The sequence below is a fragment of the Oncorhynchus clarkii genome, chromosome 16 (assembly GCF_045791955.1).
Source record: "Oncorhynchus clarkii lewisi isolate Uvic-CL-2024 chromosome 16, UVic_Ocla_1.0, whole genome shotgun sequence".
NCBI classification, from domain to species: domain Eukaryota; kingdom Metazoa; phylum Chordata; class Actinopteri; order Salmoniformes; family Salmonidae; genus Oncorhynchus; species Oncorhynchus clarkii.
Window position 1 is genome coordinate 3,229,574 of NC_092162.1, and position 16,564 is coordinate 3,246,137.

The window sequence follows — 16,564 nt, forward strand, 5'->3', positions numbered from 1 at the left end:
ACATTGACAAAGCCTTTCTATCACATTTCAGGTAAGACCCAAACGCAGACTGTGTTGAAGTAACAATGTTTATTACAGCAACAGGGGCAGGCAAACGACAGGTCTAGGCAGGCAGGCGCCGATAATCCAGAATAGTGGGGCGAAGGTACAGGACGGGCAAGCAGGCTCAGAGTCAGGGGCAGGCAGAGGTCGGTAATCCGGAGTAGGAGCAAAGGTACAGGATAGCAGGCAGGCTTGGGGTCAGGGGCAGGCAGAGTGGTCAGGCAGGCTCGGGGTCAGGGGCAGGCAGAGTGGTCAGGCAGGCTCGGGGTCAGGGGCAGGCAGAGTGGTCAGGCAGGCTCGGGGTCAGGGGCAGGCAGAGTGGTCAGGCAGGGTCAGGGGCAGGCAGAGTGGTCAGGCAGGCTCAGGGTCAGGGGCAGGCAGAGTGGTCAGGCAGGCTCGGGGTCAGGGGCAGGCAGAGTGGTCAGGCAGGCTTGGGGTCAGGGGCAGGCAGAGTGGTCAGGCAGGCTCGGGGTCAGGGGCAGGCAGAGTTGTCAGGCAGGCTCAGGGTCAGGGGCAGGCAGAGTGGTCAGGCAGGCTCGGGGTCAGGGGCAGGCAGAGTGGTCAGGCAGGCGGACAGGAGCTGAGACAAAATGCTGGTTGACATGGCAAACAAGACATACTGGCAACAGACAAGCAGAGAACACAGGTATAAGTACCCAGGGGATAATGGGGAAGATGGGCGACAACTGGAGGAGGGTGGAGACAAGCACAAGGACAGGTGTAACAGATCAGGGCGTCCTTACTGGGCGCATACCTGGTTGAGCGGGTTGCCGGCGTTGGAATTCAGAGATGAGGTCTGGGTCCAGGACTTCCCTAATGGGGACCCAGCTCCTATCCTCCAGGTCATAACCCCCTCAGTAGGCACTAGTAGACCAGTCAATTGAGGGAATGTGTCGCTGGAGCCAAGAGAATCCCAATACCACAGGAACCTGTGGTGACTCAATTAGCAGGAATTGGATCGACTCACGAGTGTTCCCCGACAGGGGTGGCATCGTGGGTGACCTGGCCGTTATAGCGCCCGTCCAGCACTCTAACATTTATGGTAATGGGGAGGGGTTTAGTGGGGATGCGCAGCTCGGACACCAGGGTATCGTCCATAAGACTCATATCGGCCGCCGAGTCGATGATAGTCTGGAGAGACTTGGACTGGTCGCCCAACAGCAGGGTGGCATGGAGAAGGGGGTGAGTAAGGGGAGAAGCAAAATTGTCCTTAAGACCCACCAGAGTACTCAGTCCTACAAATGAGCTAGGTCTCTTGAGGGGACAGGTAGACACATAATGACCGGCAGTAAAGCAATACAGACAACTCTGGGTGTTAAATCTGCATACCCGTTCGGCTGGAGACAGCCTAGCCCTGCTGAGCTGCACCGGCTCGGGAAGAGGTAAATCGGCATTCTTCAAGAGGCTCTTGGAGGAACTCAGATCCTCTCAGGGATATAGACGCCGTGGACTTCCAGAGTTCATCAGATGCCAGGTGGGATCCTTGAATGAGCGATTTGGACCGCAATCAGACCTCTTCTCACTCCTATGTTCCCAAAGCCGTCCATCGATTTGGATGGTTAAAGCGATGAGTGAGTCGAGATTCATCGGTAGTTCCTGGGCTGCAAGCTCGTCTTTTACTTCCTCTGATAATCCGTGCAGGAACGTGTTCCAGGCACCCTTCCGCTGCTAGCGCCCCAGAAATCCACCGCATAGTCTGCCACACTGAGGGAGTCCTGCCAAAGCTGGAATATGGCTAAACAGAGATTTTCAGTCAGTTTTAGAGTTGTTGGCCATTAATAAATTGGTCCTGATCTCTAAAACTAAGATTATTGTATTTGGTAGAAATAATTCCTTAAATTCTAGACCTGAGCTGAATCTGGTAATGAATTGTGCGGCTGTTGAGCAAGTTGACGAGACTAAAGTACTTGGTGCTACCTTAGATTGTAAACTGTCCAAACATATTGATTTAATGGTTGTAAAGATGGGGAGAGGTCTTTACCGTGATAAAAAAAAAAAGCAAGTCGTGCTTCAGTTGGATCTTATCTTGATGAATGTCCAGTTATTTGTTCAGGTGAATAAAGAAATAAGTAAAGCTGAAGAAGTCCAGAACAGAGAGGCTTGTTTTTTGTACTGCGCCGTAACAAGAGGGCTAATATCAATACTATGCATGCCAGTCTCTCTTGGCTAAAAGTTAACCTCTGTGGGATCGGCGTTCCTTTACCGTGACGGTTGATGCTAACATGCGCTAACGTGCGCTAACCTGCGCTAATGTGACTAGAATGACATTGTAAGTAACACCAAACTTTCCAGGACATAGACATAGTCTTATATGGGCAGAAAGCTTAAATTCTTGTTAATCTGCAGTGTCCAATTTACAGTAGCTTTTACAATGAAAAAATACCGTACTATTGTTTGAGGAAAGTGCACAACAACAACAAAACGTTTTTTTTTACAGCACCTGGTTTGATACATTCACCTCTGAAGGTTAATAATGTACTTACATTCAGTAATCTTGCTTCATCTTGATTTATCATCTTGATGTAGCATAGATTTGTTTGATAAAATCCATTTTAATATTCAAATGTAGGACACTGGGTTCTACAGTTTGAACCCCTGATGTCTCTGGCTCCATATCCACCCCGCCCGGCCATCTAGATGTGCAAAAGTTAGTGTATAAGCTAATGATCTTTCATGTATGACATTCCTGGGAGTGTGTAAACTTAAATTTTGTATTACCATAAAATCTACTTGAACATTTGTCAATTGACCAAATCAGCACATTTGGGCAAACTCCTGGCAGACTTGATACAAAATATTGTGCAGCATTGCAATGCTTCATTGGATCAATCTGAAACTTTACACACACACTGCTGCCATCTAGTGGCCAAAATCTAAATGCGCCTAAATTGCAATATTATGCTATGGCCTTTCTCTTGCATTTCAAAGATGATTTTAAAAAAAAATAGAAAATGCATGTTTTTTGTTTGATTTATCGTTTACCAGATCTAATGTGTTATATTCTCCTACATTAATTTCACATTTCCACAAACTTCAAAGTGTTTCCTTTCAAACGGTATCAAGAATATGCATATCCTTGCTTCAGGTCCTGAGCCACAGGCAGTTAGACTTGGGCATGTCAATTTAGGAGAAAATTGAAAAAAAAAAGAGGCTTAGATCCTTTTAAGGAGAGACTGACTACATCACTTCTTGTTGGTATAAGAAAATTCCAAATTGTTTGGGTAGTTAACTTATACACACACTTACTCCACTAGCGAAAAAAGACAGGGGGTGGTGTATGTTTCATGATGAACTATTCATGGTGTGATTGTGGGTAACCTACAGGAACTCAAGTCCTTCAATAATGTTTACATACTGTTTTAACCAACCTTATCATTGCATACTGTACTCTACTCATGGCTCATCCTATATAAATACTGTTGTCCACTTCATATGTATATACTGTACTCTACTCATGGCTCATCCTATATAAATACTGTTGTCCACTTCATATGTATATACTGTACTCTACTCATGGCTCATCCTATATAAATACTGTTGTCCACTTCATATGTATATACTGTACTCTACTCATGGCTCATCCTATATAAATACTGTTGTCCACTTCATATGTATATACTGTACTCTACTCATGGCTCATCCTATATAAATACTGTTGTCCACTTCATATGTATATACTGTACTCTACTCATGGCTCATCCTATATAAATACTGTTGTCCACTTCATATGTATATACTGTACTCTACTCATGGCTCATCCTATATAAATACTGTTGTCCACTTCATATGTATATACTGTACTCTACTCATGGCTCATCCTATATAAATACTGTTGTCCACTTCATATGTATATACTGTACTCTACTCATGGCTCATCCTATATAAATACTGTTGTCCACTTCATATGTATATACTGTACTCTACTCATGGCTCATCCTATATAAATACTGTTGTCCACTTCATATGTATATACTGTACTCTACTCATGGCTCATCCTATATAAATACTGTTGTCCACTTCATATGTATATACTGTACTCTACTCATGGCTCATCCTATATAAATACTGTTGTCCACTTCATATGTATATACTGTACTCTACTCATGGCTCATCCTATATAAATACTGTTGTCCACTTCATATGTATATACTGTACTCTACTCATGGCTCATCCTATATAAATACTGTTGTCCACTTCATATGTATATACTGTACTCTACTCATGGCTCATCCTATATAAATACTGTTGTCCACTTCATATGTATATACTGTACTCTACTCATGGCTCATCCTATATAAATACTGTTGTCCACTTCATATGTATATACTGTACTCTACTCATGGCTCATCCTATATAAATACTGTTGTCCACTTCATATGTATATACTGTACTCTACTCATGGCTCATCCTATATAAATACTGTTGTCCACTTCATATGTGTATACTGTACTCTACTCATGGCTCATCCTATATAAATACTGTTGTCCACTTCATATGTATATACTGTACTCTACTCATGGCTCATCCTATATAAATACTGTTGTCCACTTCATATGTATATACTGTACTCTACTCATGGCTCATCCTATATAAATACTGTTGTCCACTTCATATGTATATACTGTACTCTACTCATGGCTCATCCTATATAAATACTGTTGTCCACTTCATATGTATATACTGTACTCTACTCATGGTTCATCCATATAAATACTGTTGTCCACTTCATATGTATATACTGTACTCTACTCATGGCTCATCCTATATAAATACTGTTGTCCACTTCATATGTATATACTGTACTCTACTCATGGCTCATCCTATATAAATACTGTTGTCCACTTCATATGTATATACTGTACTCTACTCATGGCTCATCCTATATAAATACTGTTGTCCACTTCATATGTATATACTGTACTCTAGTCATGGCTCATCCTATATAAATACTGTTGTCCACTTCATATGTATATACTGTACTCTACTCATGGCTCATCCTATATAAATACTGTTGTCCACTTCATATGTATATACTGTACTCTACTCATGGCTCATCCTATATAAATACTGTTGTCCACTTCATATGTATATACTGTACTCTACTCATGGCTCATCCTATATAAATACTGTTGTCCACTTCATATGTATATACTGTACTCTACTCATGGCTCATCCTATATAAATACTGTTGTCCACTTCATATGTATATACTGTACTCTACTCATGGCTCATCCTATATAAATACTGTTGTCCACTTCATATGTATATACTGTACTCTACTCATGGCTCATCCTATATAAATACTGTTGTCCACTTCATATGTATATACTGTACTCTACTCATGGCTCATCCTATATAAATACTGTTGTCCACTTCATATGTATATACTGTACTCTACTCATGGCTCATCCTATATAAATACTGTTGTCCACTTCATATGTATATACTGTACTCTACTCATGGCTCATCCTATATAAATACTGTTGTCCACTTCATATGTATATACTGTACTCTACTCATGGCTCATCCTATATAAATACTGTTGTCCACTTCATATGTATATACTGTACTCTACTCATGGCTCATCCTATATAAATACTGTTGTCCACTTCATATGTATATACTGTACTCTACTCATGGCTCATCCTATATAAATACTGTTGTCCACTTCATATGTATATACTGTACTCTACTCATGGCTCATCCTATATAAATACTGTTGTCCACTTCATATGTATATACTGTACTCTACTCATGGCTCATCCTATATAAATACTGTTGTCCACTTCATATGTATATACTGTACTCTACTCATGGCTCATCCTATATAAATACTGTTGTCCACTTCATATGTATATACTGTACTCTACTCATGGCTCATCCTATATAAATACTGTTGTCCACTTCATATGTATATACTGTACTCTACTCATGGCTCATCCTATATAAATACTGTTGTCCACTTCATATGTATATACTGTACTCTACTCATGGCTCATCCTATATAAATACTGTTGTCCACTTCATATGTATATACTGTACTCTACTCATGGCTCATCCTATATAAATACTGTTGTCCACTTCATATGTATATACTGTACTCTACTCATGGCTCATCCTATATAAATACTGTTGTCCACTTCATATGTATATACTGTACTCTACTCATGGCTCATCCTATATAAATACTGTTGTCCACTTCATATGTATATACTGTACTCTACTCATGGCTCATCCTATATAAATACTGTTGTCCACTTCATATGTATATACTGTACTCTACTCATGGCTCATCCTATATAAATACTGTTGTCCACTTCATATGTATATACTGTACTCTACTCATGGCTCATCCTATATAAATACTTCTATACACACCTTTTCGTGCTTTTCCGTGAATATATTTATATTTCTTTATAACTTTTTGGGACTTACTTGTATTGTTTTGTATTGCTAGGTGTTAGTGCACTGTTGAAGCTAGTAACACAAGCATTTCGCTACACCTGTGATAACATCTGTTAAATATCTGTGGTGTTTACATGTTAATGCTTTCAAATGTAAATTGTAGTATTTTAGTCTGTAATAACATACATAACTATTTCTTATGTTGAATCTGAACAACTACAATAAAAAATGAATGATTGAAAACCCTCATCAGCAGTTAAATGTGAGTTGGGTCCAGACCAGTATAAAGTGTGAGTTGGGTCAGGTCCAGTATAAAGTGTGAGTTGGGTCCAGTCCAGTATAAAGTGTGAGTTGGGTCCAGTCCAGTCCAGTATAAAGTGTGAGTTGGGTCCAGACCAGTATAAAGTGTGAGTTGGGTCCAGTCCAGTATAAAGTGTGAGTTGGGTCCAGACCAGTATAAAGTGTGAGTTGGGTCCAGTCCAGTATAAAGTGTGAGTTGGGACAGGTCCAGTATAAAGTGTGAGTTGGGTCCAGTCCAGTCCAGTATAAAGTGTGAGTTGGGTCCAGACCAGTATAAAGTGTGAGTTGGGTCCAGTCCAGTATAAAGTGTGAGTTGGGTCCAGTCCAGTCCAGTATAAAGTGTGAGTTGGGTCCAGTCCAGTATAAAGTGTGAGTTGGGTCCAGTCCAGTATAAAGTGTGAGTTGGGTCCAGTCCAGTATAAAGTGTGAGTTGGGTCCAGTCCAGTATAAAGTGTGAGTTGGGTCCAGTCCAGTCCAGTATAAAGTGTGAGTTGGGTCCAGTCCAGTATAAAGTGTGAGTTGGGTCAGGTCCAGTATAAAGTGTGAGTTGGGTCCAGTCCAGTCCAGTATAAAGTGTGAGTTGGGTCAGGCCCAGTATAAAGTGTGAGTTGGATCCAGTCCAGTATAAAGAGTGAGTTGGGTCCAGTCCAGTATAAAGTGTGAGTTGGGTCCAGTCCAGTCCAGTATAAAGTGTGAGTTGGGTCCCGTCCAGTCCATTATAAAGTGTGAGTTGGATCCAGTCCAGTATAAAGAGTGAGTTGGGTCCAGTCCAGTATAAAGTGTGAGTTGGGTCCAGTCCAGTCCAGTATAAAGTGTGAGTTGGGTCCAGTCCAGTCCAGTATAAAGTGTGAGTTGGGTCCAGTCCAGTCCAGTATAAAGTGTGAGTTGGGTCCAGTCCAGTACAGTATAAAGTGTGAGTTGGGTCCAGTCCAGACCAGTCCAGTATTTGATGGGTTTTCTGACCCAGTATCATTTTGATGGGTTTTCTGACCCAATGCATGTATCATTTTGATGGGTTTTCTGACCCAATGAATTCTTCATTTTGATGGGTTTTCTGACCCAAAGCATTCTTCATTTTGATGGGTTTTGTGACCCAAAGCCTGCTTCATTTTGATTGGTTTTCTGACCCTAAGCATGCTTCATTTTGATGGGTTTTCTGACCCAATGAATTCTTCATTTTGATGGGTTTTCTGACCCAATGAATTCTTCATTTTGATGCGTTTTCTGACCCAAAACATGCTTCATTTTGATTGGTTTTCTGACCCAAAGCATGCTTCATTTTGATGGGTTTTCTGACCCAAAGCTTGCTTCATTTTGATGGGTTTTCTGACCCAAGGAATACTTCATTTTGATGCGTTTTCTGACCCAAAACATGCTTCATTTTGATGGGTTTTCTGACCCAAAGCATGCTTCATTTTGATTGGTTTTCTGACCCAGTATCATTTTGATTGGTTTTCTGACCCAGTATCATTTTGATGGGTTTTCTGACCCAATGAATTCTTCATTTTGATGCGTTTTCTGACCCAAAGCATGCTTCATTTTGATTGGTTTTCTGACCCAATGCATGCTTAATTTTGATGGGTTTGGGTTCCAGCGGATCGATGTTTGAACCAGGGACCGTTGCGTAATGTTGTTCGTTACATCCCTGCAGTAACATAATCTAGTGATACAGGTCTAGCAACATACAGAAATGTTGTTGGCAAAGCACGGGCTAACATAATGAAGGCTTTAGCTGTTGGAGAACAGGCCGTCTCCATTCTCCTTCTGAGTAATGTCTGCTGCCTCCCAGTCCATTCTACTAGGGGCTGAGGCGGTGTGTGTGTGTGCGCGTGTGTGTGTGCGTGTGTGTGTGTGTGTGTGTGTGGGCGGGGGGGGGGGGGGGGGGGGGGGGGGGGGTCATTTGCCAGCTATGACATCACAGCACAGTCACTACTTCTTTGAAACAGGCACATCATTTGAGAATGCATTGGTACAATCTAGGATGCCTTGTGTGTGTGTGTGTGTGTGTGTGTGTGTGTGTGTGTGTGTGTGTGTGTGTGTGTGTGTGTGTGTGTGTGTGTGTGTGTGACCTTTTACATTACATTAGTGTGTGCGTGGGTCTGGGTGGGTACACGCGGGGTGAGATGACGGTACTGGTCCGTAAAGTCACTTTCAATCGTCCTCCCTTCAGCAGAGTTACACCTAGTCTTGGTGAACTACTCCAATAAAATGTATTTATTGGACCTCAGAGTCTTTATGCTATTTTCTATGAACTCTTTTAACAGGGTAGAATAACTCGGAATTCTACCGTCTAACGTGTGTGTTTGGTGTGTGTGTGTGTGTGTGTTTGGTGTGTGTGTGTGTGTTTGGTGTGTGTGTGTGTGTGTTTGGTGTGTGTCTCTTTCTGAAGTCTTCTTACAGGGTAAAATAACTTATTTTTGTTGTTTAACGTCTAACGTCTAACGTCTAACGTGAGTATAACTCATATTTCCAACTGAATATATTCTACCACGCCCATAAATCTGCTCCTTTTATTCCTTGTCCCCAACGCTCTAGGCGACCAGTTTTGATAGCCTTTAGCCGCACCCTCATCCTACTCCTCCTCTGTTCCTCGGGTGATGTGGAGGTATACCCAGGCCCTGCATGTCCCCAGGCACCCTCATTTGTTGACTTCTGTGATCGAAAAAGCCTTGGTTTCATGCATGTCAACATCAGAAGCCTCCTCCCTAAGTTTGTTTTATTCACTGCTTTAGCACACTCTGCCAACCCTGATGTCCTTGCCGTGTCTGAATCCTGGCTTAGGAAGGCCACCAAAAATTGTGAGATTTCCATACCCAACTATAACATTTACCGTCAAGATAGAACTGCCAAAGGGGGAGGAGTTGCAATCTACTGCAGCGATAGCCTGCAAAGTTCTGTCATACTTTCCAGGTCTATGCCCAAACAGTTCGAACTTCTAAAATTAATCTCTCCAGAAATAAGTCTCTCACTGTTGCCGCCTGCTACCGACCCCCCTCAGCTCCCAGCTGTGCCCTGGACACCATCTGTGAATTGATCGCCCCCCCACCCATCCAGCTTCAGAGTTTGTTCTGTTAGGTGACCTAAACTGGGATATGCTTAACACGCCGGCAGCCATACAATCTAAGCTAGATGCCCTCAATCTCACACAAATCATCAAGGAACCCACCAGGTACAACCCTAAATCCGTAAACATGGGCACCCTAATAGACATTATCCTGACCAACTTGCCCTCCAAATACACCTCCGCTGTCTTCAACCAGGATCTCAGCGATCACTGCCTCATTGCCTGTATCCGCTACGGAGCCGCAGTCAAACGAAAACCCCTCATCACTGTCAAACGCTCCCTAAAACACTTCTGTGAGCAGGCCTTTCTAATCGACCTGGCCCGGGTATCCTAGAAGGATATTGACCTCATCCCGTCAGTTGAGGATGCCTGGTCATTCTTTAAAAGCAACTTCCTCACCATCTTAGACAAGCATGCTCTGTTCAAAAAATGCAGAACTAAGAACAGATATAGCCCTTGGTTCACTCCAGACCTGACTGCCCTCGACCAGCACAAAAACATCCTGTGGCGGACTGCAATAGCATCGAATAGTCCCCACGATATGCAACTGTTCAGGGAAGTCAGGAACCAATACACGCTGTCAGTCAGGAAAGCAAAGGCCAGCTTTTTCCAGCAGAAATTTGCATCCTGTGGCTCTAACTCCAAAAAGTTCTGGGACACTGTAAAGTCCATGGAGAACAAGAGCACCTCCTCCCAGCTGCCCACTGCACTGAGGCTAGGTAACACGGTCACCACCGATAAATCCATGATTATCGAAAACTTCAACAAGCATTTCTCAACGACTGGCCATGCCTTCCGCCTGGCTACTCCAAACTCGGCCAACAGCTCCGCCCCCCCCCCCCCCGCAGATACTCGCCCAAGCCTCTCCAGGTTCTCCTTTACCCAAATCCAGATAGCATATGTTCTGAAACAGCTGCAAAACCTGGACCCATACAAATCAGCTGGGCTTGACAATCTGGACCCTCTATTTCTGAAACTATCCGCCGCCATTGTTGCAACACCTATGCCTGTTCAACTTCTCTTTCATATCGTCTCAGATTCCCAAGGATTGGAAAGCTGCCAGTCATCCCCCTCTTCAAAGGGGGAGACACCCTGGACCCAAACTGTTACAGACCTATATCCATCCTGCCCTGCCTATCTAAGGTCTTCGAAAGCCAAGTCAACAAACAGGTCACAGACCATCTCGAATCCCACCGTACCTTCTCCACTGTGCAATCCGATTTCCGAGCCGGTCACGGGCACATACAGCCACGCTCAAGGTACTAAACGATATCATAACCACCATCGATAAAAGACAGTACTGTGCAGCCGTCTTCATCGACCTGGCCAAGGCTTTCGACTCTGTCAATCATCATATTCTTATCGACAGACTCAGTAGCCTCGGTTTTTCTAATGACTGCCTTTCCTGGTTCACCAACTGCTTTGCAGACAGAGTTCAGCGTGTGAAATCGCAGGGCATGTTGTCCGGTGTGTGTCTGATGTTGATGATGTAACCATACAGGACCTCACTAGTATGTGTCTAATGTTGATGATGTAACCATACAGGACCTCACCAGTATGTGTCTGATGTTGATGATGTAACCATACAAGACCTCACCAGTATGTGTCTGATGTTGATGATGTCTCTGTCATGTTCTGTGTATTGTAGACTAGGCTGGTGTCTCCGTAGACAGTAACCAATACACACACACACACACACGCACACACGCGCACGCACACGCACGCACACACACACACACACACACACACACACACACACACACACACACACACACCAGTCCCTCCGCAGACAGTACCAATACACACACACACACACACACACACACACACACACACACACACACACACACACACACACACACACACACACACACACACACACACACACACACACACACACACACTCACACACACACACACACACACACACACACCACACACACACACCAGTCCCTCCGCAGACAGTACCAATAAACACACACACACACACACACACACCAGTCTCTCCGCAGACAGTACCAATACACACACACACACACACACACACACACACACACACACACACACACACACACACACAGACACACACACACACACACTAGTCTCTCCGCAGACAGTACCAATACACACACACACACACACACACGTCTCTCCGCAGACATTATAATATGCTTTTCATCACTGGCCGACGGCTGATAGAGACACGAGTCTTTGTGGTTCTGACAGATGGAATGTAACCAGCGGCGCATACCATACCCTATTCCCTACGTAGTGCACTATCCCAAATGGAACCCTATTCCCTACGTAGTGCACTATCCCAAATGGAACCCTATTCCCTACGTAGTGCACTATCCCAAATGGAACCCTATTCCCTACGTAGTGCACTATCCCAAATGGAACCCTATTCCCTAGGTAGGGCACTATCCCAAATGGAACCCTATTCCCTACGTAGTGCACTATCCCAAATGGAACCCTATTCCCTACGTAGTGCACTATCCCAAATGGAACCCTATTCCCTACGTAGTGCACTATCCCAAATGGAACCCTATTCCCTACGTAGTGCACTATCCCAAATGGAACCCTATTCCCTAGGTAGTGCACTATCCCAAATGGAACCCTATTCCCTACGTAGTGCACTATCCCAAAAGGAACCCTATTCCCTACGTAGTGCACTATCCCAAATGGAACCCTATTCCCTACGTAGTGCACTATCCCAAATGAGAACCCTATTCCCTACGTAGTGCACTATCCCAAATGGAACCCTATTCCCTACGTAGTGCACTATCCCAAATGGAACCCTATTCCCTAGGTAGTGCACTATCCCAAATGGAACCCTATTCCCTACGTAGTGCACTATCCCAAATGGAACCCTATTCCCTACGTAGTGCACTATCCCAAATGGAACCCTATTCCCTACGTAGTGCACTATCCCAAATGGAACCCTATTCCCTACGTAGTGCACTATCCCAAATGGAACCCTATTCCCTACGTAGTGCACTATCCCAAATGGAACCCTATTCCCTACGTAGTGCACTATCCCAAATGGAACCCTATTCCCTACGTAGTGCACTATCCCAAATGGAACCCTATTCCCTAGGTAGTGCACTATCCCAAATGGAACCCTATTCCCTACGTAGTGCACTATCCCAAATGGAACCCTATTCCCTAGGTAGTGCACTATCCCAAATGGAACCCTATTCCCTACGTAGTGCACTATCCCAAATGGAACCCTATTCCCTACGTAGTGCACTATCCCAAATGGAACCCTATTCCCTAGGCAGTGCACTATCCCAAATGGAACCCTATTCCCTACGTAGTGCACTATCCCAAATGGAACCCTATTCCCTAGGTAGTGCACTATCCCAAATGGAACCCTATTCCCTACGTAGTGCACTATCCCAAATGGAACCCTATTCCCTACGTAGTGCACTATCCCAAATGGAACCCTATTCCCTAGGTAGTGCACTATCCCAAATGGAACCCTATTCCCTACGTAGTGCACTATCCCAAATGGAACCCTATTCCCTAGGCAGTGCACTATCCCAAATGGAACCCTATTCCCTACGTAGTGCACTATCCCAAATGGAACCCTATTCCCTAGGTAGTGCACTATCCCAAATGGAACCCTATTCCCTATGTAGTGCACTATCCCAAATGGAACCCTATTCCCGTGTAGTGCACTATCCCAAATGGAACCCTATTCCCTAGGTAGTGCACTATCCCAAATGGAACCCTATTCCCTACGTAGTGCACTATCCCAAATGGAACCCTATTCCCTAGGTAGTGCACTATCCCAAATGGAACCCTATTCCCTATGTAGTGCACTATCCCAAATGGAACCCTATTCCCTACGTAGTGCACTATCCCAAATGGAACCCTATTCCCTACGTAGTGCACTATCCCAAATGGAACCCTATTCCCTACGTAGTGCACTATCCCAAATGGAACCCTATTCCCTACGTAGTGCACTATCCCAAATGGAACCCTATTCCCTACGTAGTGCACTATCCCAAATGGAACCCTATTCCCTACGTAGTGCACTATCCCAAATGGAACCCTATTCCCTACGTAGTGCACTATCCCAAATGGAACCCTATTCCCTACGTAGTGCACTATCCCAAATGGAACCCTATTCCCTACGTAGTGCACTATCCCAAATGGAACCCTATTCCCTAGGTAGGGCACTATCCCAAATGGAACCCTATTCCCTATGTAGTGCACTATCCCAAATGGAACCCTATTCCCTACGTAGTGCACTATCCCAAATGGAACCCTATTCCCTAGGTAGGGCACTATCCCAAATGGAACCCTATTCCCGTGTAGTGCACTATCCCAAATGGAACCCTATTCCCTAGGTAGGGCACTATCCCAAATGGAACCCTATTCCCGTGTAGTGCACTATCCCAAATGGAACCCTATTCCCTACGTAGTGCACTATCCCAAATGGAACCCTATTCCCTAGGTAGGGCACTATCCCAAATGGAACCCTATTCCCTACGTAGTGCACTATACCAAATGGAACCCTATTCCCTATGTAGTGCACTATCCCAAATGGAACCCTATTCCCTACGTAGTGCACTATCCCAAATGGAACCCTATTCCCTACGTAGTGCACTATCCCAAATGGAACCCTATTCCCTATGTAGTGCACTATCCCAAATGGAACCCTATTCCCTACGTAGTGCACTATCCCAAATGGAACCCTATTCCCTAGGTAGGGCACTATCCCAAATGGAACCCTATTCCCGTGTAGTGCACTATCCCAAATGGAACCCTATTCCCTAGGCAGTGCACTATCCCAAATGGAACCCTATTCCCTACGTAGTGCACTATCCCAAATGGAACCCTATTCCCGTGTAGTGCACTATCCCAAATGGAACCCTATTCCCTAGGCAGTGCACTATCCCAAATGGAACCCTATTCCCTACGTAGTGCACTATCCCAAATGGAACCCTATTCCCTACGTAGTGCACTATCCCAAATGGAACCCTATTCCCTAGGTAGGGCACTATCCCAAATGGAACCCTATTCCCGTGTAGTGCACTATCCCAAATGGAACACTATTCCCTATGTAGTGCACTATCCCCTATTCCCTAGGTAGTGCACTATCCCAAATGGAACCCTATTCCCTAGGTAGTGCACTACTACCCATAGGGCTCTTGTCAAAGAAGGGCAGTGTATAGGGGGATATGGTGTCATTTGGGATTAAGGATGAATATGCAGTTGTATTAATATCTGGTAAATAGTTCATTGATAATGAACCTACAGATGCTGATTTACTGTTTGAATCGTGAGCTCAACTCAGAGCTGTCAAACCAAAGAGGTTTCTTGTTACAGAACATTGTGTATGTCTCTGTGTGTGTTTTTGTGTCTGTGTGCACGTGTGTGGGTTTCTGTCTGTCTGTCTGTCTGTCTGTCTGTCTGTCTGTCTGTCTGTCTGTCTCTCTGTCTGTCTGTCTGTCTGTCTGTCTGTCTGTCTGTCTGTCTGTCTGTCTGTCTGTCTGTCTGTGAATGTAGAGGTGCAGAGACTACAGTGGTGGTACAACTCTGGACCAAAGTGCCAACAAAGAGATCACCTTACATGATGGCTGTTGAAGAAGGCTGTGGCAAAGAAACTGTACAGGCTGATCAAACCACAAAGATGAAGTGGCAAAGGCACAGACCTCTCTCTCTCTCTCTCTCTCTCTCTATGTCTCTCTGTCTATCTCTCTCTCTCTCTCTCTCTCTCTCTCTCTCTCTCTCTCTCTCTCTCTCTCTCTCTCTCTCTCTCTCTCTCTCTCTCTCTCTCCCTCTCTCTCTCTCTCTCTGTCTGTCTGTCTGCCTGTCTGCGTGCGTGCGTGTGTGTGTGTGTGTGTGAGAGATGGTATCTGATTCTGTTCAGTTGCAGTCATCTCCGGGTTGAGGCTGAGGTTGAGGTTGAGGTTGAGGTTGAGGCTGAGGTTGAGGCTGAGGTTGAATTTGAGCATAAAGCTGAGGTTGGGGCTGAGATTGAGGCTGTGGCTTAGGCTAGGGATGGAGGATGAGGATGAGGTTGAGACTGAGGTTGAGGATGAGGTTGAGGCTGAGGTTGGGGCTGAGATTGAGGTTGAGGCTAGACTTGTGGTAGTCTCCTTTTCTGAGGCTAGACTTGTGGTAGTCTCCTTCTCTGAGGCTAGACTTGTGGTAGTCTCCTTCTCTGAGGCTAGACCTGTGGTAGTCTCCTTCTCTGAGGCTAGACTTGTAGTAGTCTCCTTCTCTGAGGCTAGACTTGTGATAGTCTCCTTCTCTGAGGCTAGACTTGTAGTAGTCTCCTTCTCTGAGGCTAGACTTGTGGTAGTCTCCTTCTCTGAGGCTAGACCTGTGGTAGTCTCCTTCTCTGAGGCTAGACTTGTGGTAGTCTCCTTCTCTGAGGCTAGACCTGTGGTAGTCTCCTTCTCTGAGGCTAGACTTGTGGTAGTCTCCTTCTCTGAGGCTAGACTTGTGGTAGTCTCCTTCTCCGAGGCTAGAATTTGTGGTAGTCTCCTTCTCTAATTCATGGACTCAGACAGCAGACAACACACCTAAACTCTTAGAAAAAAGGTTCTACCAAGAACATGAAAGGGTTCTCATTTTTTTTCCAAAAGTGTACTTCTGATTCCATTACGAACAAGTCTTGTCACAGTGGTGGTCAGAACGGTTGAGATCCTTTTTTCATTGAGGTCTGGATTCCCCTGAATATAGGGGTGAGGATGGAGGGAGGGAGGGAAAATAGAAAATGTTAAATAGAGACAGAGC